At 40.5% G+C, this 19300-nt stretch overlaps 1 protein-coding gene across 4 annotated transcripts in view; it reads right to left on the reverse strand.

The window, feature by feature from the left end:
- KANSL1 (KAT8 regulatory NSL complex subunit 1) overlaps positions 1-19300 on the reverse strand; it is a 176348-nt gene that overhangs the window by 132306 nt on the left and 24742 nt on the right. For 3 of the 4 annotated variants that reach the window (XM_042914895.1, XM_042914896.1, XM_042914892.1), the window contains exon 1: positions 16261-16375. The exons of the other annotated variant lie outside the window; for it this stretch is intronic. The gene's annotated coding sequence lies outside the window, so the exon portion shown is untranslated. Of the gene's footprint in view, positions 1-16260; positions 16376-19300 lie in introns of those variants that run through there. 4 annotated transcript variants of the gene reach the window in all.

The following is a 19300-nucleotide window of genomic DNA, read 5'->3' on the forward strand; positions in this document are numbered from 1 at the left end:
TCGTGCTAAAGGCTTAACTGTATCGCATCTGTATTACCAGTTTGTTTCATCAAGTTTTTCTTTCACTGTCCTCAGTACAGCCCACCTCTCAAATTAATTGCCCAATTCGTTTTTTTCTTTACCCCAAAATTTCTTAAAAGAATAGTATAAATAGCTGCCTCTGCACTCTCTCTCTCATAATCTGGCTTCTAATCCTACTGCTCTGGCAAAGGGCACTAGTGATCTCATTATCAAATCCAATGGTCAAATCTCTGTCCCCAATCTATATAACTTCTCTGAAGCATTAGGCAGTGCTAACCACCCCCATTCTTCTCGAAATGCTCTTTTCCTGATGTCCTTGACACCAAGGTCCCTTCTGCCCTTCTCTCTCAACTTGCTTCCTTAGCAACAACCACTAGTATAGTGCGGCCTCCTAATGCTCCGCTTGCTGAGCTTCACTGATCAACATTCCTACCTCTAGGATCCTCAAGCTCCCAGAAATCAAAATTCACTCTCTTCCTCCAACACACTCCTCACCCTGTTTTATTATCTCCGATAATGGTGTTGCTTTCATTTAGTAGCCCAAACTAAAAACCTCAGTCATCTGCTTCTTCTATATCCCCTTTGACTTAACTGGTTTAAGAGCAAAAGGAAATTTATGTAAAGAACTAAGCCAACTATTTTTTAAAGTTTTTTTTTTTGGGGGGGGGGTTGTTTTAATTCCATACAGTGTTAGTTTCTGGTGTACAATATAGTGATTCAACAATTCCATACATCACTCTGCTCACTATGATGGTTAACTCCTTAATCCCCATCACCCATTTACTATTTACCCACCTCCCCTCTGGTAACCTCGGTTTGTTCTTTACAGTTAAGAGTGTTTCTTGATTTGTCTCTTTTCCTTTTTCCCTTTGCCTGTTTGTCTTGTTTCTTCAATTCCACAGTTAAGTGAAATCGCATGCTATTTGTCTTTCTCGGACAGACTTCCTTCACTTAACATTTATACTCTCTAGCTCCATCCATGTTGTTGCAAATGACAAGATTCCATTCTTTTTTTGTGGCTGAATAATACTCCATTGTACATATACATGCCACATCTTCTTTATCCACTCATCACTTGATGGACATTCAGGCTGCTTCCATATCTTGGCTATTGCAAATAATGCTACCATAAACATAAGGGCTAAGCCAGCTATTCTTAAAGCATGGTCTACAGACTTCTTAGGAGCTCCAAGACCATTTCAAGGGGCCACAAGATCAAAGCTATTTTCATATGAATACTAAAACATTATTTGCCTTTTTTCACTGCATTGAAGTTTGCAAAGAGGGTAGAAAAACAAGGCTGAGCAAAACTGCTGGTACCTTCACATAAATCAATGCAGAGGAATTATTGGTCATTATGTTCTCAATTCATTTACAGTTTAAAAAGTCCATTCCACTTAATATCTTTGATGAAATTATGAATCTGATTAAATCTCCAATCTTGAGTGTATTTTTTTAAATACTGTGTGATAAAAGGAAAAATACGCAGAAAACAACTTCTGCTGCTTTAAGTATGAGAAAAGGCACCTAATACAACAGAGTTGCAAGCTGAACCAGAAGCTTTTTTCACAGAACACTATTTTTACTTGGCAGAACTGACAAACTATGGTTTATTGAGACTTGAGCAGTTAGTAGATATTTTCTCAAAAATGAACAAAGCGAACCTGTCACTTCAAGAAAAACCACTGATGTTTGCTGCCAATGATAAAATCTGAGTTTTCAAGCAAAAATAAGTATTTTGAAAACTTATATCCACCACCATGAGCTTGAACACTTCCCCTATACTTAAAAAGCTTGTTTCTGATTAAACAGATTACTGCTGATATCAATGAATGTTCAGTTTCCAATACCACATAATGAAATGTATCAACATCAGGAAGATCTGTGTAACTCAGTGAATGACCAAATGACCAATGTATGTTAGAAACCCATGCACGTAAAAGCAAATGCGAGACAGACAAATGGACTTTAACATAACAGAACATGTAAAATTCACAGACGTGGTTTTAGGTTCTACATTGCAACTCACCTTTATGAAACTACTTGTCAAGTATGGGTGTAATGTCAAAGAATACCCACACTTACCTGAAAAAGCTATTAAAATACTTCTCTATTTTCTAACTACCTATCTGTAGGAGGCTGGATTTTCTTCATTTGCTTCAGATTTGCTTCAACCAAAACATCCTATCACAATAGAATGTATGCAGAAGCAGATACAAGAACGGTCTTCTCTTAAACTGGATATTAGAAGAATTGTAAAAACAAACAACAATCCCATTCACTAAATTCTTCTGTTCTGGTAAAAAGCTATTTTTCATAATATGTAGTAAGTTTCTCATTTTTAAATGAATTGGTAAATAATTACTTTTCAAACTTCTCAAACTTTCTAATACAGCAACTATTGATAACGCAAGAAAGCTCTTCGTGGTTCTCAACATTTTCTAAGAGTGAAAAGGGGTCTTGAGACCAAAAAATTTGTAGATCACTGAACTAAAGCAACCTTCTCCCCAGTCAAAAATAAAGAAGGGCAACTTCCAATTTGGTCAAACATTTTTATCTCTAGATCAATACCAACATAGGAAATTAGGCCCTATAGGAATACACTAAGATTCTTTACAGGATGACAATTCAAATTACAAATATTGAAATATTTAAGTAAATGACTGAGAAATACCAATACACTTAAAGACCAAATATATCTACTGCTCCTTATACTTGCCAAAAAGTTTCTTGTTCTAAGATTGTATTTTAATGAACATCCTATGGGTAACTAGATCTTCTAGGGCTTACAGAGCCTTATGGACCTTTCGGGCATACGGCATTCTACGTGACACAAACTGTTCTATGTCTACTTTTCCTATTTCAAATTTTAAATTTAGCAGTAATTCCTAATATGGCATGCTATAGACCAACTGGTAAACAAACCAATGTTTAAGTTATTCGTTCAAAATACACTGAGTTAGTTTTATAACATGCAAAGAATTTTCTCCCATAAACAAAAATCACTCTCAGGTCTTTCCCATCAATTCCATCTCCTCCTCTTCTGAATTCATACCAATACACAGTTGATACTAGCAATGAAGGAAAGCACATTATCAGTATAAGATGATCGGTACAACGTGTGAGAAGAGTAGTTGTGAGGAGCTGTAGCCTACTAACCCAGAGCTCTGCAGTTAAGTCTCAGCCATGGCAGGAAACCGCTTCCCCGTGGGGATCCAGGCAAGGACACAGATGTTACATAGCTTACACAAAACTTGCTCAGGAAAACCCAGGTTCACCCAGCACACATAAAAAAGGTCATAATTAACATCACACCACAGAAGGTACTTAAGCGGCAAACATTCCAAGTTATTTTAGAGTTATACAATTCCTTAAAGTGCACAACTTAAAAATCTGCTGGCTCGAATCCCATCTCTTTCAAGATTTCTCTGACCCTCGAAGTACATCTGTGAACTTGACATTAATCACGTACATCTCAAAGGCAAGAGTTTATTTTGTTTACACCCGCTCTCCTTGGTCTCAATATCCCCACAGGATGCACTGCAAAAAGTAGTTACTAAAACAATCATCTACATAAGTAGGGAGGAGGAAAAGGACAGAAGGGGAAAAAGCGACCTCTTCAGAAGGAATTCCATTCCTAACTCCTAAATCATTATCTTTCTATAGCCAAACAATACTGTTAAAAAAACAAAAAACAAAAAACAAAAAAACATTGAAGTCTTCATCCCTCCCCCTTTTTATAAACTTTGAAATACTATACTGTGATTCAATCTTACCGCAAAGGCACTCACTTTGTAAGTATGCTGAGATTCAATATTACCCCCAAAGGCACTCATTTTGTTAAGTAAGGGGAACAGGTCTGGGTTCACATTCTGGCTCTACCCTCATTTAAATTATTTATGCTGTTCCTCAATTTCCCCATCTGCAAATGACAGAGCCTACCTCACAAGACTGCTTGATGATTAAATAAAATACTCTCCATTACTTACTTAGCCTAGTGCCTGACAACAACACCCATTATTTGCACTATTATTATAGCCTATAGACAAAAAGCAAACATAAAAGGAATTTCAGCAAGACTTTTTAATGCACAGGAAAAATAGAAAGTAAGTAATCTCTTAAAACACTGCTGTACCTGAAGACCCGTGCATGTAAAAATGGACTTGGCACATCTAGTTAGCACTCAATATTAGCTGTACCTGCCTCAAACTACCAAAGCTTAGAATTTTAATTTTTGCTATAAGTTTAGATTTCCTTTTTTTTATTTAGATTTGCTTTTAGTACTTCATGATGATGCTTACATAAAAACAAAACAAATCAAATGCCCAATAATTCACTTAAATTCTGGAATAGCCATACAATGGAATATTATGCAACCATGAATAATAACCAATGTAAAACAGTATTTCCTGACTTGAAAAAGTGCTTGCTTCACTGTTAAATGAAAAAATAAAAAGGTGTTACAAAAAACCAAAACGTATACTATGGCCTCATTTTTGTTTTAAAAGAGTAGGTGGTAAGATTCTTTTGTCTTTTGTTTTCTAGTGTATATAATGTCTCCAGCATAAACATGTATTACTTGTATAATAAAAGGAAAAGAAGCAAAAAGAAAATAATGCAACTTCTTAAAGAGCCAAAGAATCTGAGTAAGGCCAATGTCATGGCAGCGTTCTTACATTTAACATACTGAGCAAAATGTTGATTAAAAGCAATGATTCCCATCCCACTTGAATCCCAAAAGCTTCACTCCAATAATTTATAGCAGAGAAAGATTGTCAAACTTAAGCAATTTTACAAGAACAGAACAGCTTATGATAAATAACCTTTCTCCAAAGAATACAAAGTATTAAAAGCTACAATTAACTTATCAATTCTCATAACAACCTGGGCAGTAGGTTTTGGGCTGGGATTACAACTTCCAATTTACTAGTGGGAATAGATAATAAAGTTGTACTGCACATTCTTAATAAAGAAACCTAAAGTATCCCAATTTTTAGTTCATCTATAAATCACAATTTGACAAATAAATACAGATGGAGTCAATGTACCTGCTGTCACTGACATTAAGATTCTGCAGTAAACCTAAAGAGACCAAAAAAAAAAACCAACAAAAAAAAAACCAACAAAAAAAAAACAATGAGCTATAAAAGATTGAGCTAGATATTAATGGTTTCTCTCCTAGTTCCAAGGAAGCATTCTAGGGACTGGAAGATGTCAGATGGGTTCAGCAGGCAAACACATTTAGGAAAAACGTTCCTGATGGAAATTCACAATGCACTTCATCAGACTGAATGCTCAAATGCCTGCCTTTACCAAACCACTTTTTCCCCCTATTATACCTATTAGTATCTTGCAGAACATTGTTCTGAGGGATACAAGTTGGGATAAAATTCAAACATGTGACTTTCAGGGTCTCTTCCTATGCTTATGACTCTTAAGTCTAAATTGCAACATAGGTTCAAGGGAAAACTTCCATGTAACACAAGTACACTGGGAAAGCAAAAAGTATACCCCTCAGGCAGTTTCCCAAGCCCAGCACTATTAATATCTTGTGCCAAATCTTATGAGTGGGGAAAGGGGACTCTCCTGTGTGTTGTAGGACATTTAGTAGCATCCCTGGCTCCACCTACTAGATGCCAGTAGCACCTTCTACCAATTATGACACCTAAAAATGCCTCCAGAGCTGTCAAATGTCCCCTAGGGGGGAAAAAAATCACACCTTTCATTAGAAAACCATTGCCTAGAGGGGCGCCTGGGTGGCGCAGTCGGTTAAGCGTCCGACTTCAGCCAGGTCACGATCTCACGGTCTGTGAGTTCGAGCCCTGCGTCAGGCTCTGGGCTGATGGCTCGGAGCCTGGAGCCTGTTTCCGATTCTGTGTCTCCCTCTCTCTCTGCCCCTCCCCCGTTCATGCTCTGTCTCTCTCTGTCCCAAAAATAAATAAAAAACGTTTAAAAAAAAAAAAAAAAAGAAAACCATTGCCTAGATACAGACTTTATACATACATGTAGATGTATTCTTCCCAGAAAGCAAAACATATCCAGGTACTTCAACTATTTCAAGTCAGAACTCTACACCTACAAATGAAAACCTTGCCTTTATTCCTTGTAAGTTCCCAAGACAGGACTCCAGGTATACAAGAACAACCCAGCAGCATCCACCCTGCAAAAATGCAGAAACCCAAGGGGAGGGCTTTGGTCATTTGACTGGCCAGCAAACCACACTTTCACTGGAAACAGAAGCACAAATCAGATGGGGAAGAAAAGTATGCCCATAATGTGGCTTCTACTAACCTCCTCCCCACCATTACCTCATTACTCTGCACAAAGGTGAGAAATAGGAGGAGGAAAAATGGTTAGGGAAGTGTCTGTGAAGTTGTCAAAATTTCAACTGAAACTTGAAAATTAGCTAAAATGTCATCATGTAAAAGGCGAAGGCAAGAGAATGGTAAATGTGGCATTCTAGTGAAAGGAAACGGCATGGGAAAAGGCAAGGCTGTGGGAAAACATAGGATATCTGGAGGTTAAAAGAAATGATCAATTTGCTTGAAATATAAAGTATATTTTAACAGAGGAAAACAGTATAGAAAAAAGTGGAAAGGCAGTCTGAAGCCAGATCATTAATGGACAACCTTGAATAGCCAGCCCTTACTCAGACTTAAGGCAGCAGAATGTCATTAAAGATTTTTCAAATAGGGAGTAACATCAGAACTGTGCTTTAGAGACCAGCTGGGTAGGATGGATTAAAAGAAAGTAAAAAAGCAAAAACCATCGATGAAGCTACTGCAATAATCCAGACAGGGTGCAACAAGGACCTCAACTAAGGTGTTCACCACAGTAGGAACAGCAGTTTCCTTCAAGCTTAAATCCAGAAACTGGAAGGGGCTAAAGTCTGCAGAAGGGACAAATGACAGAAAAAGAAAAACGTAAAGGATCTTATCTCCTTCATGATAAAATCTTTCCATTTATTTCTAATGACGCTATTCAGGTTTCATACATTCTCTATTCCTAACATTATCAACCCCAACCCAGCCTGGGGCCTTATTAACTCACACCTAAATTAGCCTGACAGCTTCCTGACAGCCTTGATCCTTCAATCTGGTCCATACCGTTTTATCACATCACTTCTCTACTCTGGAATAGCTCCTTGTACCTTTCTCAGGAGTCCAAATTCTCCAAGATGAAACTTAACACAGTATCACAGCAAATGCATCAGGTTGGGTAGACCTAGAACTCCCCCAGATTCCCAAAGCCATAATCTTTGCCTATGCTGGTGCTTCTACCTGGGAGACCCTTCTAACCTTTAGGCTCAAAATTTAATTAATCCTTCAATACATGGCATTTCCACAAAAACTTTTGCAGGCTGTTTAGACTGCCATCACTTTCTTCCTGCTTAAATTGTAAAACTCATTTAAAGTCACCATCACGCAATTCAAATTATCTGAATATTTCCCAATTGTCAATTTACAAATTCTATTTCCACGGTGACAAAGTTCCTTAACATCCTTCTGCATGCTCACTAACTTGATCTAAAAATTGGAACATAGTAATAAGCACTTGTAAGCACTTACTGACTGGGCTAGAGCATTCAAAAGACTTGGCTAGGTAGGCCTTCAAGTATAAATAAGATTTTGCTATGCAGAGAAAGATGAGGAAATTCTAATCAAGAAACCAACACAATCAAAATAATGGGAAAGGATCTGAGAGATGATCTACAGAACTTGCTGGATGAACCAAGAGGTACATGTACACCTTCTCAAGAAGAGGAAGAATGCAGCAAGTAGTGATCTGTAATGAGGTATTGAAAGCTACAGAACAGGACACACTGCAAAGTACTTCTTTTACATGGAAACAAATGTTTTGTTATAGAATACAATAGAGAATAGGAGGCAAAATTTTTATGATAAAACCCACTATTGTGGACAGTACACCACCCCAGTCCCTAACATGTGCCCATGCCAACAGGGCTTCTCATAACTGAATACAGTTTGTAACTACTAAGGGAAACAGTTATCTGACTGGAGGACAGATTATTACTACGACTGCTGTTCACAAACCTTAACTGACCTTTTACCATGTCATTGTACTGCCTTATACATATGTTCTCATTTAATCCTCACAACGTTATAAAGTACTCTTACTCGCATTTTATAGATGAAGTTTGAAGCTCCAAAAGTTAAGTAATGTGTCCAAGATCACACAACTACTAAGTGGCAGAGGCAGGATTCCAATTCAAATCTCCAGTTCTAAACCCCATGCTTTTAACTACTATACTAAGTAGTGTAAGGCTAGGTTTAAACTGGAAGGGCTTGGGGCACCTGGGTGGCTCAGTCGGTTAAGTAGCTGACTTCGGCTCAGGTCAGGCAGTTCATGGGTTCAAGCCCTGCCATCAGGCTCTGTGCTGACAGCTCGGGGCCTGGAGCCTGCTTCGGATTCTGTGTCTCCCTCTGTCTCTCTCTCAGAAATAAACATTAAAAAATATATATATGTAATTATTTTACATATATATACTGGAAGGACCTTAATTGCTGGACACTAGACTTCGAATTTTGTTTAGTCTTTAGAAGAAAGCCAGAGAGGGAATACTAACTGAATCTCTCTAATAAACATTTTACAAAAATGCCTACAACATTCAAATTATTGCACTAAGTGCCTACAAGGTTGATAAGGGCCACTTAAGACAGACACTACGTGATCAGAGAATCCCAGGGGACCTTAAGGGACCCTCACACAAACGGAGTCAGTAAGGTCATAAAAGGCTTCCCACGGGAGACAACATCTACATTGATACCTAAAGAATAACTAGGGTCCAGCATCACTCATACAGTTACTGCAAGCGTTCCACATGCAAATCCACTCCCTCCCCCAATACCAAATCCAAAACCAATTCCTGCCCCTCAACATGCCCCATGTGAGTGAATCCTGATCTCAACTACTGATTTACCATCTATCATAAATACCTCATTTAAAAATATACTAATGCCAGATACAAACAACAGAAAGACTACTGGAGTAGTTTCATTAATGCCAAAGATAAGAGGATAGAAAGTACGTGCACAGGTAAGCCCAGATGATAAAGCACTGTGTTTTGCCTACAAAGATCAAGGAAGGCTTCCAGAAAAGGAGGACATTCTGACCGAATTTTGAAGGTTAAATAGGGAGGGTTCAATAGACAGAATGACAGGCACATTCATTTCATCCTTAATGCCAGTGCCTTGTTCAAAGCCTCGTTATGTACTACAGTAATTCAAGCAGTAATAATCTCCCAACTGTTCTTTCTTCCTGTCTCAGCAAGCCTTCAATCTAGCATCTACTACCAAAATGATTATTAGAAAGGAAGGAGAAACAGAACATAAATCTGACTATGCTGTGCTCCTCTTAAAAATCCTTCACTGACTCTAGGGTAAGGATGAATCCAAACTCTCCACACAGGATATATCTGGGCCCCTTTTTATACTCAGCCTCATCTCCAACCTGTCCCCACTCCAAACACCTGAATCTTATTTAGAGTTTCAGGCTCTTTCCATGCTCTTGCACCTTTGCTCACACTTTCTTTTCAAGGTTCAGCTCCAAGAGATCACATGTCCTCTCAAGTATTCACCATTTATTTCAGGTTGAGTTAGGAGTCCTTCCCTCTCTAGGGTCTTATCTGCACTCCCATGATACCCTGGGCAACAGTTCATGATATAAACTCCCCATCTTGTCATCCTGTCTGTCCCCTCCTTCCCTAGATTATATACTTCTTAAAAAAAAAATGGGGGGGGGGGTGTAGAGGGAGGGTTATGGCTTGTTTTATCTTTATTCTCTACAGGTGGTCCCATGCCTGGCAGAAAGTAGACCAACACATGTTAGTTAACCCGAACACTGTATGTTGAATGCATCAGATGGAGATCCACCATGAAGTTAATGGATATGTCTGATCATAAGGTGATAACAACCTAACAAGGAGCAGGCATCAACTGAAACTAGGACAGACTTCATCTACCTCAAGTTCCAGTCACTTACAATGCCAAGCACCTGCACTCAGACTAGCAAACTTTTTAGCTGTACTTTTAAAACTATTAAGTTTGGTTACATAAGCCTTTTGAAAGCACTATCAAAAATTTTCATGCCATTACCCAAACATTTACCTAGTAACTGCAGTCTAGGAACCTATCCAACAGAAATATTCTCATAGATATAGAAATATCATAATTCTTTCAATGAAGAATTGTAATACAAAAAAAAACAAAAAACAAACCCACAACACTTAAAAAGGAACACTAGAATACTATGCAGCTATTTAAAAAAAGAGAACTGGGGGCGCCTGGGTGGCTCAGTCGGTCGAGCGTCCGACTTCGGCTCAGGTCATGATCTCACGGCTTGTGAGTTCGAGCCCCGTGTCGGGCTCTGAGCTGATGGCTCAGAGCCTGGAGCCTCTTCAGATTCCATGTCTTTCTCTGCCCCTCCCCTGCTCACACGGTCTCTGTCTCTCAAAAATAAATAAACATTAAAAAAAATTTTTTTAAATAAAAAAAGAGAACTGTATGTGTTGATTTGAAAAAAATCTCTACGATATACAGCAACATGAAAAAAAAAAGCCACTTAAGTATAATCCCATTTATGTTAAAAACTATACAAACAGATAGGGCACCTGGGTGGCTCAGTTGGTTAGGGGTCCAACTTTGGCTCAGGTCATGACCTCGTGGTTCTTAAGTTAGAGCCCCACATCAGGCTCTGTGCTGACATTTCAGAGCCTGGAGCCTGCTTCAGATTCTGTGTCTCCCTCTCTCGCTGCCCCCTCTCAAAAATAAACAAACATTAAAAAAAAATTTTTTTTTTAACTACAGAAACAGAAAATCTTTTTGAAAAATGACTATGTATCAAAATAATGGAGTTTAGGGGTGCCTGAGGTGGCTCAGTCGGTTAAGCATCTGACTTCAGCTCAGGTCATCATCTCATGGTCTGTGAGTTCGAGCCCCGCATCGGGCTCTGTGCTGACAGCTCGGAGCCCTGGAGCCTGCTTCAGATTCTGTATCTCCCTCTCTCTGCCCATCCCCTGCTCACACTCTGTCTCTGTCTCTCAAAAGTAAATAAACATTGAAAAAAAAAAAGCAAGAAAGAAATACTACCATCCTTCTTTCATTCCCTTGGGAGGTCAAAGGAAAAACTAAGAGGTAAGCAGTAAATCAGTAACTGCAAAAAACAGCAGTCCAATTTCTTTTATATATGCTTGAGGTCTTCAAACATCCTCAGTTCTCCACAGTAATATATGAACAGTTTAATGTAACTTCCCTAACAGTTCAATTTAATCAACTAGCATTTTTACAAAGCCTCTCTACTAGCAAACATCAGAAACTAATTAGCTTTACCTCTATCCCTTCACAACCTCCCATGGAAGTGCTAATATGCAGTCACAAAGGCCAAACAGGAGTAGCAAAAAAAAGCCTGGGACATCAGTTTTTAGCAATTTTTGGTGTAACATCCTAACAAAATCATTATTCATCTGTTTTATTCCTCAACACTTCTCCAACTGAATTTAACCAGGTCTGACCTTAAGCTGCTCCCTTTTTAAAAAGAAATTAAAAAGTAAGGGACTCCATTAAGTTTGATGCCACTCAGAAACAACTTTTTCCAAACAAGGGCAGAATATGCTGTACTTAAAATTCAGAATGAGATCTCATTTGGGATTCCTATTCAAGTAACAAGAACCGAGTTTTTGATAACATTTAGATAAAACTGCACTGAATTCACCTCCACCTTACATTTCCTGACTCTCAAAAGCTTGAGGGGCAACCGTAATTCTTTAAAAAATTAGGACTAGAGAAAAATGGGCAAGTTTACAATCAACAACATAAAATATAAAGCTAAATAATTCCCAGCTAAATTAACTCTCTAGAAGCATTAGGCATTCAAATGTTAAAGTTTATGGAGCTATCTTATAATCTTGGAAAAGCAAGGCTTGCAGAAGGTAACATTTATTAAACAACTATTATTTGCCAGACACTGCTACCCAACAATAAATCAAGAATTTAAAACAACTCCAACCTTGAAAGGCCTCTTTGCATAAAAACTTAAAACCTTCATACACAATATTTAACTTTTTCTTTCAAACTACCCAAGCTTGTTTGTTTTTCATTCACGAACGTGAGCTGTGTTCTCTACACTGAAGTTGGTTTCCTCATACTCTGCATTTCAGCTCTACCTTTATCAAAGAGGTGAAAAAGCTTAACACATAAAAAGTATCTACTTCAGTTCTTTTTGGAAAATCACACCAACTGGCTAATTTTCCTCTATACACTTCACCCTACATTATAATAAACAGGCTACATGGCGTATCTTAGGAACAAATGATAACTGAGTAACTAACAGTGACCCTTCCACAACATGTCTTTTTCCTATGACACACAATCTGCAAGCAACACCCAAGGACCTTCTTGTGGCCTTCAAAAGTTGGGGACCTCTAGTACAGTGGAATATTTGTCTTTTCTAACTATTATCGTGGTTCACTGAGTTGATGTCACATTCCAAGGAATAGGAAGTATTGATGAAAGAGTCTTATTTTGTGTTACGAATTATTACACTCAGGCAGGAGTATTTTTTGCACAACTTTTAGTATACGCAAAGAAAGACTAATAAGCACTTAAGATAGAAACTATAATTCAAACATGTATCTTCACAAGCAACATGAAGACTCAAAAACCAATCCGAATTTAGATTTCCAAAGAGTAAAGTCCTATTTTAAGAAAAGGACATGGTCCAAGTACTCTTTGCACCGACAGAGTACGCAGGCCAGGTGTATAAGGCCATTTTATTTGACACACCTGCACTGTACTCCTTCATAAAGTGATCAAATAGGGCACTAAAGTAAAATATGCTTCCTGAGACCCAGAACAGTCTAACCAATCAAAGAAGAAATTTACTTAAAATAGAGAAAGAGGGTAGAGAAAAGGTGCCTTAAAACTCTAAATAAACCACTTAATGATGAGATTTGGTTTTGTTCTGGGGCAATCTGCCACAGACCACATACTTATTCTGCACTACTCCCTCCTTTCCAAACTCAAGGGAGAGATCCTTTGGAAAAAAAAAATTAATTTTTTAAAATCCCTCTCTCTCTCCCTCTCTCTCTCTCTCTCCAGGAAGGAAATCACTTAGTTTCTGTATCTTAATGGCCTCACCAAGAAGAAAAAATAACCTTTACAAAACCCCCCAAGGAAGCTAAATATAAGAGGAGTAAGCATTACTCTTTTAAACTCTTTAGAAAATCCAATACAGACTAGCATCTTTTTACATTTTAAAATTGCTTTTCCAGTAAAACAAGGCAACTAAGCTTTACTGCACTCAAAGCTAAATGCCTTCTCAAACCAGCATCACCACCCATAATGGCCCTGTGTTTACAGATTACATAATTCAGGTTATATCAAACAGAACAAATCTAAAACTTGTTTTTCACTTTAAAATACAATTAAAATCTGTGGTCAACCCAATAAAATGGAGAGGATGTACAGCCTCTGGTTATAGTGTAGCATTACTAGAAAAGGAAGAGTATTTTGGCAGTGTTTGAAGAAGGGAAAAAAAAAATGGGAATATTTTCCTTTCTTCTCACCTTGATAAAAGCTCAAAAGTGAACTTGTAAGGCTTACTCATTTTCCAGCTTCCAGAATTTTCCTCAACACGATAATGATAAGTCTAACAATCAAAGAACGCTCTGCAGGTTTAACCATAGAAATAACGTGTGTAGGCAGGAATAAAGAAAATCAGACAAAGATTTAACATCTCACTTTGGTAAAGCACAGTCAAATACTAATGTTCTGAATAAGGCTTTCCGTAAAGATGCAGGGACACTTCAAAAAACTTCATTCAACAGATTCATATAAGTGAAAGGACCAAAAACCCAATCGTACCACAAAGCTCTATCAATACTTAGTTGATCACTCAACTATCTACAGACACAAATCAAAAATACTTACATACAGTTAAATGTAGTAGTCATCAGAAACCAACCATCTTCACCAAAATACAGAGGTTAACAATCTTTGTCATATCTAAGGTTTCCCTCTGAGTAGTGCATACTTGAGAAATAAAAAGTTAACCACCTCAAATCACAAGATCACTAACAAATACATCAAATACAAGAAAGGTCAAAGAAACTGCATACTTTGTTGGATAAACATAGCGGAAATTGAAATTCCATGACTGAGGACAGTTACCCCACATATAATACATTTTTTAAATTCCCAAGGGATGAGCATTTTTACCTTGCCTTATTTTTAGAACTACACATCACACTGTACATATCACATGACATGATGTAACTGTTAGCAAAGAAAATGGCCCAAACCATTGAAAATATACATTAAGAGGAAATGAATCAATGCATACTTAAGAATCACTACATTTCACATTTACCTTTTTTATTTTTGAAGATGTTTCCTAACTCTATTACAGTACACTTTTTTATTAACTGGAAAAGTAGCTAGTAACCTATGTAGGAACAACAGAAAAATGTACTTGATATTTTACAAAATAGGAATTTACCCAATTACTGGGAAAACTGATATGAAGAAACAGATAACAGAACATTCTTCCAAACCTCAAGAATTAAAAGCAAAAATTGTCTGGATCAAAAATGCAACAGAAACATAATGTAATACTCCAGTTGGAGAACAATTATTACTCAAAAGTATTCCCTGTTGTTAGGAGAAAATAATAGTTTTAACTGACAATGCCTGCAGACAACTGAAAATTTCTAAATTGGTGAGACAGTTTATTAGAAAAGGAACCAAGTATATGGTATAGGAGGGGGGGAGGGGAAAACACACCCACTTAAGCCTTTGTAAACAGTGGTACTTAAAAGACCCAAGAAGCTGGGAAAAATCAAAACTACAGACTATTCTAAAAAGTGTAAAAGATATTCCAGTGTACTACTGTCCATACTTGAAAGTGCTTTAGAGACAAAGTTCAGTAACAATCTATAACTATATCATGATTATGCAAGGCGGAGATTATGTAATTTTATCATTTATTATAAATGTTCTCCTACTCTCAAACTAAAACAACTAAAACGTTTTGATCTCTCCGATGGGGAGGGGATAGTTTCTTCTGGGCTACAGTTTAAAAATATAAACACACACCCCAAAACAAACAAAAAAACACAATGACTGCTAGCCACGTGACAAAGGAGATGGCAACACCAGGATTGTGAATGGAGGGGAGGGAGGCGAGGCAGGACGACTAGGGAGATTTCTCGGAACTTTGGGGACCTCTAGATTCGGGTCTCTCGACCTTTAAGGTACCAAACTCTAGCTCTACAAGTTGTACGTTAACATTCTCAAATACAGTCTTATTAACAGATCACGAAAAATGCTCTAGTGACCTCCAGGATAAAGAGGCGTAAATCAGAGGAGGAAAGAGAGCAATTTAAAGTGGCGCCATCATGTCACCCCCTTTCCCCTAAGGCAATCAATAAGCAATAGTTAAGTAACGCGTTTCTCCAAAAAAAAAAAAAACAAAAAAACAAAAAAACAAAACCCACCACACTGGGGGCCCGACAATGGAAAACAAAAGGGTTTTTAAGTAAGACATGAGCTTAAGGTTGTTTATCGTATGGAAAACAATCAAACTATTTGCTGAAGAATCAAAAGACAGCCGGAAAACAGGCCCCCCAAACTCACTTAAAAGCAAATAAATGCCTCTTCCTCTTTGGTTTTTTTTTTTTTAAAACAAACAAACACGTCCGCCTAAGGGAGACTAGATCTGAAAACATAAGTGACCTCAATATATAGACAACAAAAATAATAAATAAATGAAACAAATAACCATCTCACAACAATCAGAGTTGTGATACACACCGTGCACCGCGCAAGATGTGTGTTACGAGCAGAAAAAGGCCTTCTGCAGTCAAGAGAAGTTCAAGCCAAGAGCCAGAGTTTGTTTGGGGTTTTTTTTACGGGAATAAATCGTGTTCTTAAGGCCGCATTTTTAAATAGAACGCCAAAGGAAAAGCTGGCGAACGAGGCGGCAGCTGGTAGAGAAGGGCCCCCGCACACCCCCGCCCTTGGGGCGACTCCCAGCCCCGGACCCGCAGCGGGGAAGCCCGGTGAGGCCATTTAAAGTTCCGGGGATTTTTCCTGCCCTGCCCTGCCTTTCTAGTTACAACTAACAAAGAGAGAGAGAAATGGGAGCCACAGGGAGAGCGAGGAGAAGGAGAAAGGGCAGCGGGAGGAGGAGGAGGAGAGGAGCAGCAGCAGCAGCAGCACCTACCACGTGATGGAGGAGCGTTGCCCGGGCGGATTCAGCCCCACAAAATGGGCGCAGTTTGCAAACAGCCCCCGGCCTGGGCGCCGAGGGCTGGCGGCGGCAGGCGGGGGCGCGCGGCGGCGGCTCCGGCCCGGGCCCGCCGCTCTCCTCCCCCCCGGCGCCCGGAGCCGCCCTGACTTTCCGGGCGGGGGGGGGCGAGGCGGAGGGGGAGGGGAAGGCGGCGGCGGCGGAGAGCGGCCGCTTTTTCTTCTCTTTCGGGCCCCTTCTCCGGCCTTCCTCGGCTCCGGCGGGGCCTGGGCACCGTCGAGGACCGCAGCCCGGCGGGGAGGACTGGCGGGCGGGGGCAGAGGGTGAAGCCGCCCCCCCGCCCCGCACAAACAAGCACCGCCGTCTGCAGCCCGAGCCCGCACCCCGGCCGCCACCCCCGCACGCCTCTTCCCGGCCGGGGAGCGCGCTCCGGCCGCCCCCCGCGCCGCCGCGGTGAGACGAGTCGGCTTCGCTACGGTGCTCGGTTCTCCCGCCGGCTCGGCGAGCGGTGGCGGCGGTGGCGGCGGCACTGGGAAAATGGCGGCCGAGCTCCTTTTCCCTCCCCCCCTTTAATCTGAAGCGGAGGGAGAATGGAGCGAGCGAGCGAGCGGGCGAGCGCCGGGGACACGGGGAGGAGGGACAGCAGCGCCTCCGCCGGCTGCGGCTGCGGCGGCGAAGGGCCGCTCCGCCCCGGCGCGCCGCCAGGGGGCGCCCGCCGCGCCACCCCCGCGGGCCGCCAGGAGGCGCGGCCGCCGCCGCCGCCTCAGTCATGGCTCCTTGCCGCGGCCGCCGTTTCTGCACCTCCATCTGCGGAGGCCGCGGCGCCGGGACCCAGCTGCTCCGAGACGTGCGGCCACGGCACGGGGCACTGCGGCAGGCGGGAGAGGGCCCTCGCTCCGGCCGAGGTGAGGCTAACCTGAGGCGCTGACGCCGTCACATTCCCTCCGCGCCGGGGCTGGCGGGGCCGCGCGCAGGCTATGAGGGGGCAAGGCGGGCAGGCGCGGCGGAGCAAGAGGACGTGAGCGAGGAACTGTTTGCACTGTGTAGTAAACAGGCTAATGCAGTCGGTGCCACACTATTCCAGAGTTAAACGCGCGCTGAATCGGGTAGGAAGCTCCCTGACCAGCGAAGCGCTTTCTGCCGCCCTTTGTCCTAGGCGACTGTCTCGATACACTGCAGCACGCCTGGGCACTAGCCCCAGCGCAGCGCTCCGCAGCCGCCAGGGTGGAAAAAAAAAAAAAAAAAGGCGCACGTCGTCATTGCGCAGGCGCAGGCCAGGGCCCGCGCCGGGCCAGCCCGGGAAGGGACGACCGGGAGCTAGAGGGGAAGTGATGGCCCACCCGCGCCGGGCCCGCTGGGAACTGTAGTTTTCGTTAAGAAGCACGCGTCTTGTTTTGGGTGTCATGGTTTGGCAGATCCGCCAAAGCAGGCAAATGGCATTACACAATGAGTATTTATGCTTCCTGTCGCCACCAAAAGGAAGTTCACTGCTATGCTAAAAGTTTAACAAAGAACTCCACAGAGAAACCAAATCTCCCAACAAAAAGCAAACTTCCCACTTTTCCTACCAGAGTTGGTTTAAAGTGGTGGCACTTTATCTTTCTCATGACCAGTTTGTCGGTACAGTATTTTATTTGTTTCCCAAAACAGGGCCTTACAATAATGGAACCTTTTCTAGATTAAAAAAGTTAAGCAATATAACGCAAAGTGTCACATTTACACAAAGTATAATTCCACCATCCTTTAAAACCAAAAAAAAAAAAAAAAAAAAAAAAAAAAAGTTGCCAAAAGATTATTTCAGTGGTTTGAGATTTTAAAACAGAACTCTAGGATTCGTCAGAATGTGCTTTAAATGACTGAAGGAAAAAATGATTCCAACAATTAAATCATCAAATTCAGCAAGACAGGAAGGGTATGCTCTACTATGAAAAGGACGATAAGAAATGCTCAATACTGTTTTGTGGCTTACCAGAACCAATATCCGGTGGTATGCTCACTTCTGCTAGCCAAACAAACACCCTCTCGGTTGTAGTCCTCCCACAAAGTTACCAGCAACTACAGCATCTACACCTGTATGTCAGTGAGCTCCCATTTGTACTCTTAAAATCACACTACAATGAAGTCACGGTCAAATTACACAAAGAATAAACTAATATAAGTGTACCATCCAAAAGAGATGCTGGTCTTGGCTTTTTATAATCCCGCGAAAGAAAATTTAGTTGATTAAAAAAGTATACACATATCTCCATATAAATAGGAATTCCATAAAATATAGCAGAAAGGTGTTAAACACAGACCAACAGATGGCAAGCTCAAGTCCTAATCTAAGGATTCTGAAATCTAAATGAGCCAAATGAAAAACACCGAATAAGGCAAAGCCCCTTCCAGCATATACTTAAAAATATTATGTTCAAAGACACCCACCACAAAATAATTAATCTTACTACTGATTAGTAAGTGGACTGGGCCTAGTCCTAAAACTCAACTATGAGATTTAATTAGGCCCCCAAATAACGAAGATTGTGAAATACTTTTTTATTCAGTGGATTAGGAAAAAGGTGGGAATGCTCATTTTAAAACATGCTTTTTGGGGAAAAATAAATTCCAACTTTCCCATTCTCTCAATGCTTAGCCCAAGAGCCAGGAGTTCACAGTGTTTATGGCATTTAAATCAGTCAAACATGTTTTACATTCTTATCTCAAACCAGATGTCTTTTTCCTAAGGCACCAATTTTTACAAATAAAAAGATTCAAAGGTAAGCCACTAAAATGCAAAAATCTTAAGAAGAGAGATACATTTTCTTAAAATTGACCCCAGAAACACAGTGGATGTCAAGGCTGATTAAACACACACATACACCCTACTATTCATATCACTCTTGGAGTAGTCATTATGGTTGACTCTCAAAGTTGACATTTGTATTAGTTTAACCCATCCCCTCTGCCAATGATTGGTTGGGAATGGGCATGAAACCCAATCCTGGCCACTGAGACGTGAGTAGAAGCCCACTGGAAG

This window comes from Panthera leo, chromosome E1 (genome assembly GCF_018350215.1).
Source record: "Panthera leo isolate Ple1 chromosome E1, P.leo_Ple1_pat1.1, whole genome shotgun sequence".
NCBI lineage: Eukaryota > Metazoa > Chordata > Mammalia > Carnivora > Felidae > Panthera > Panthera leo.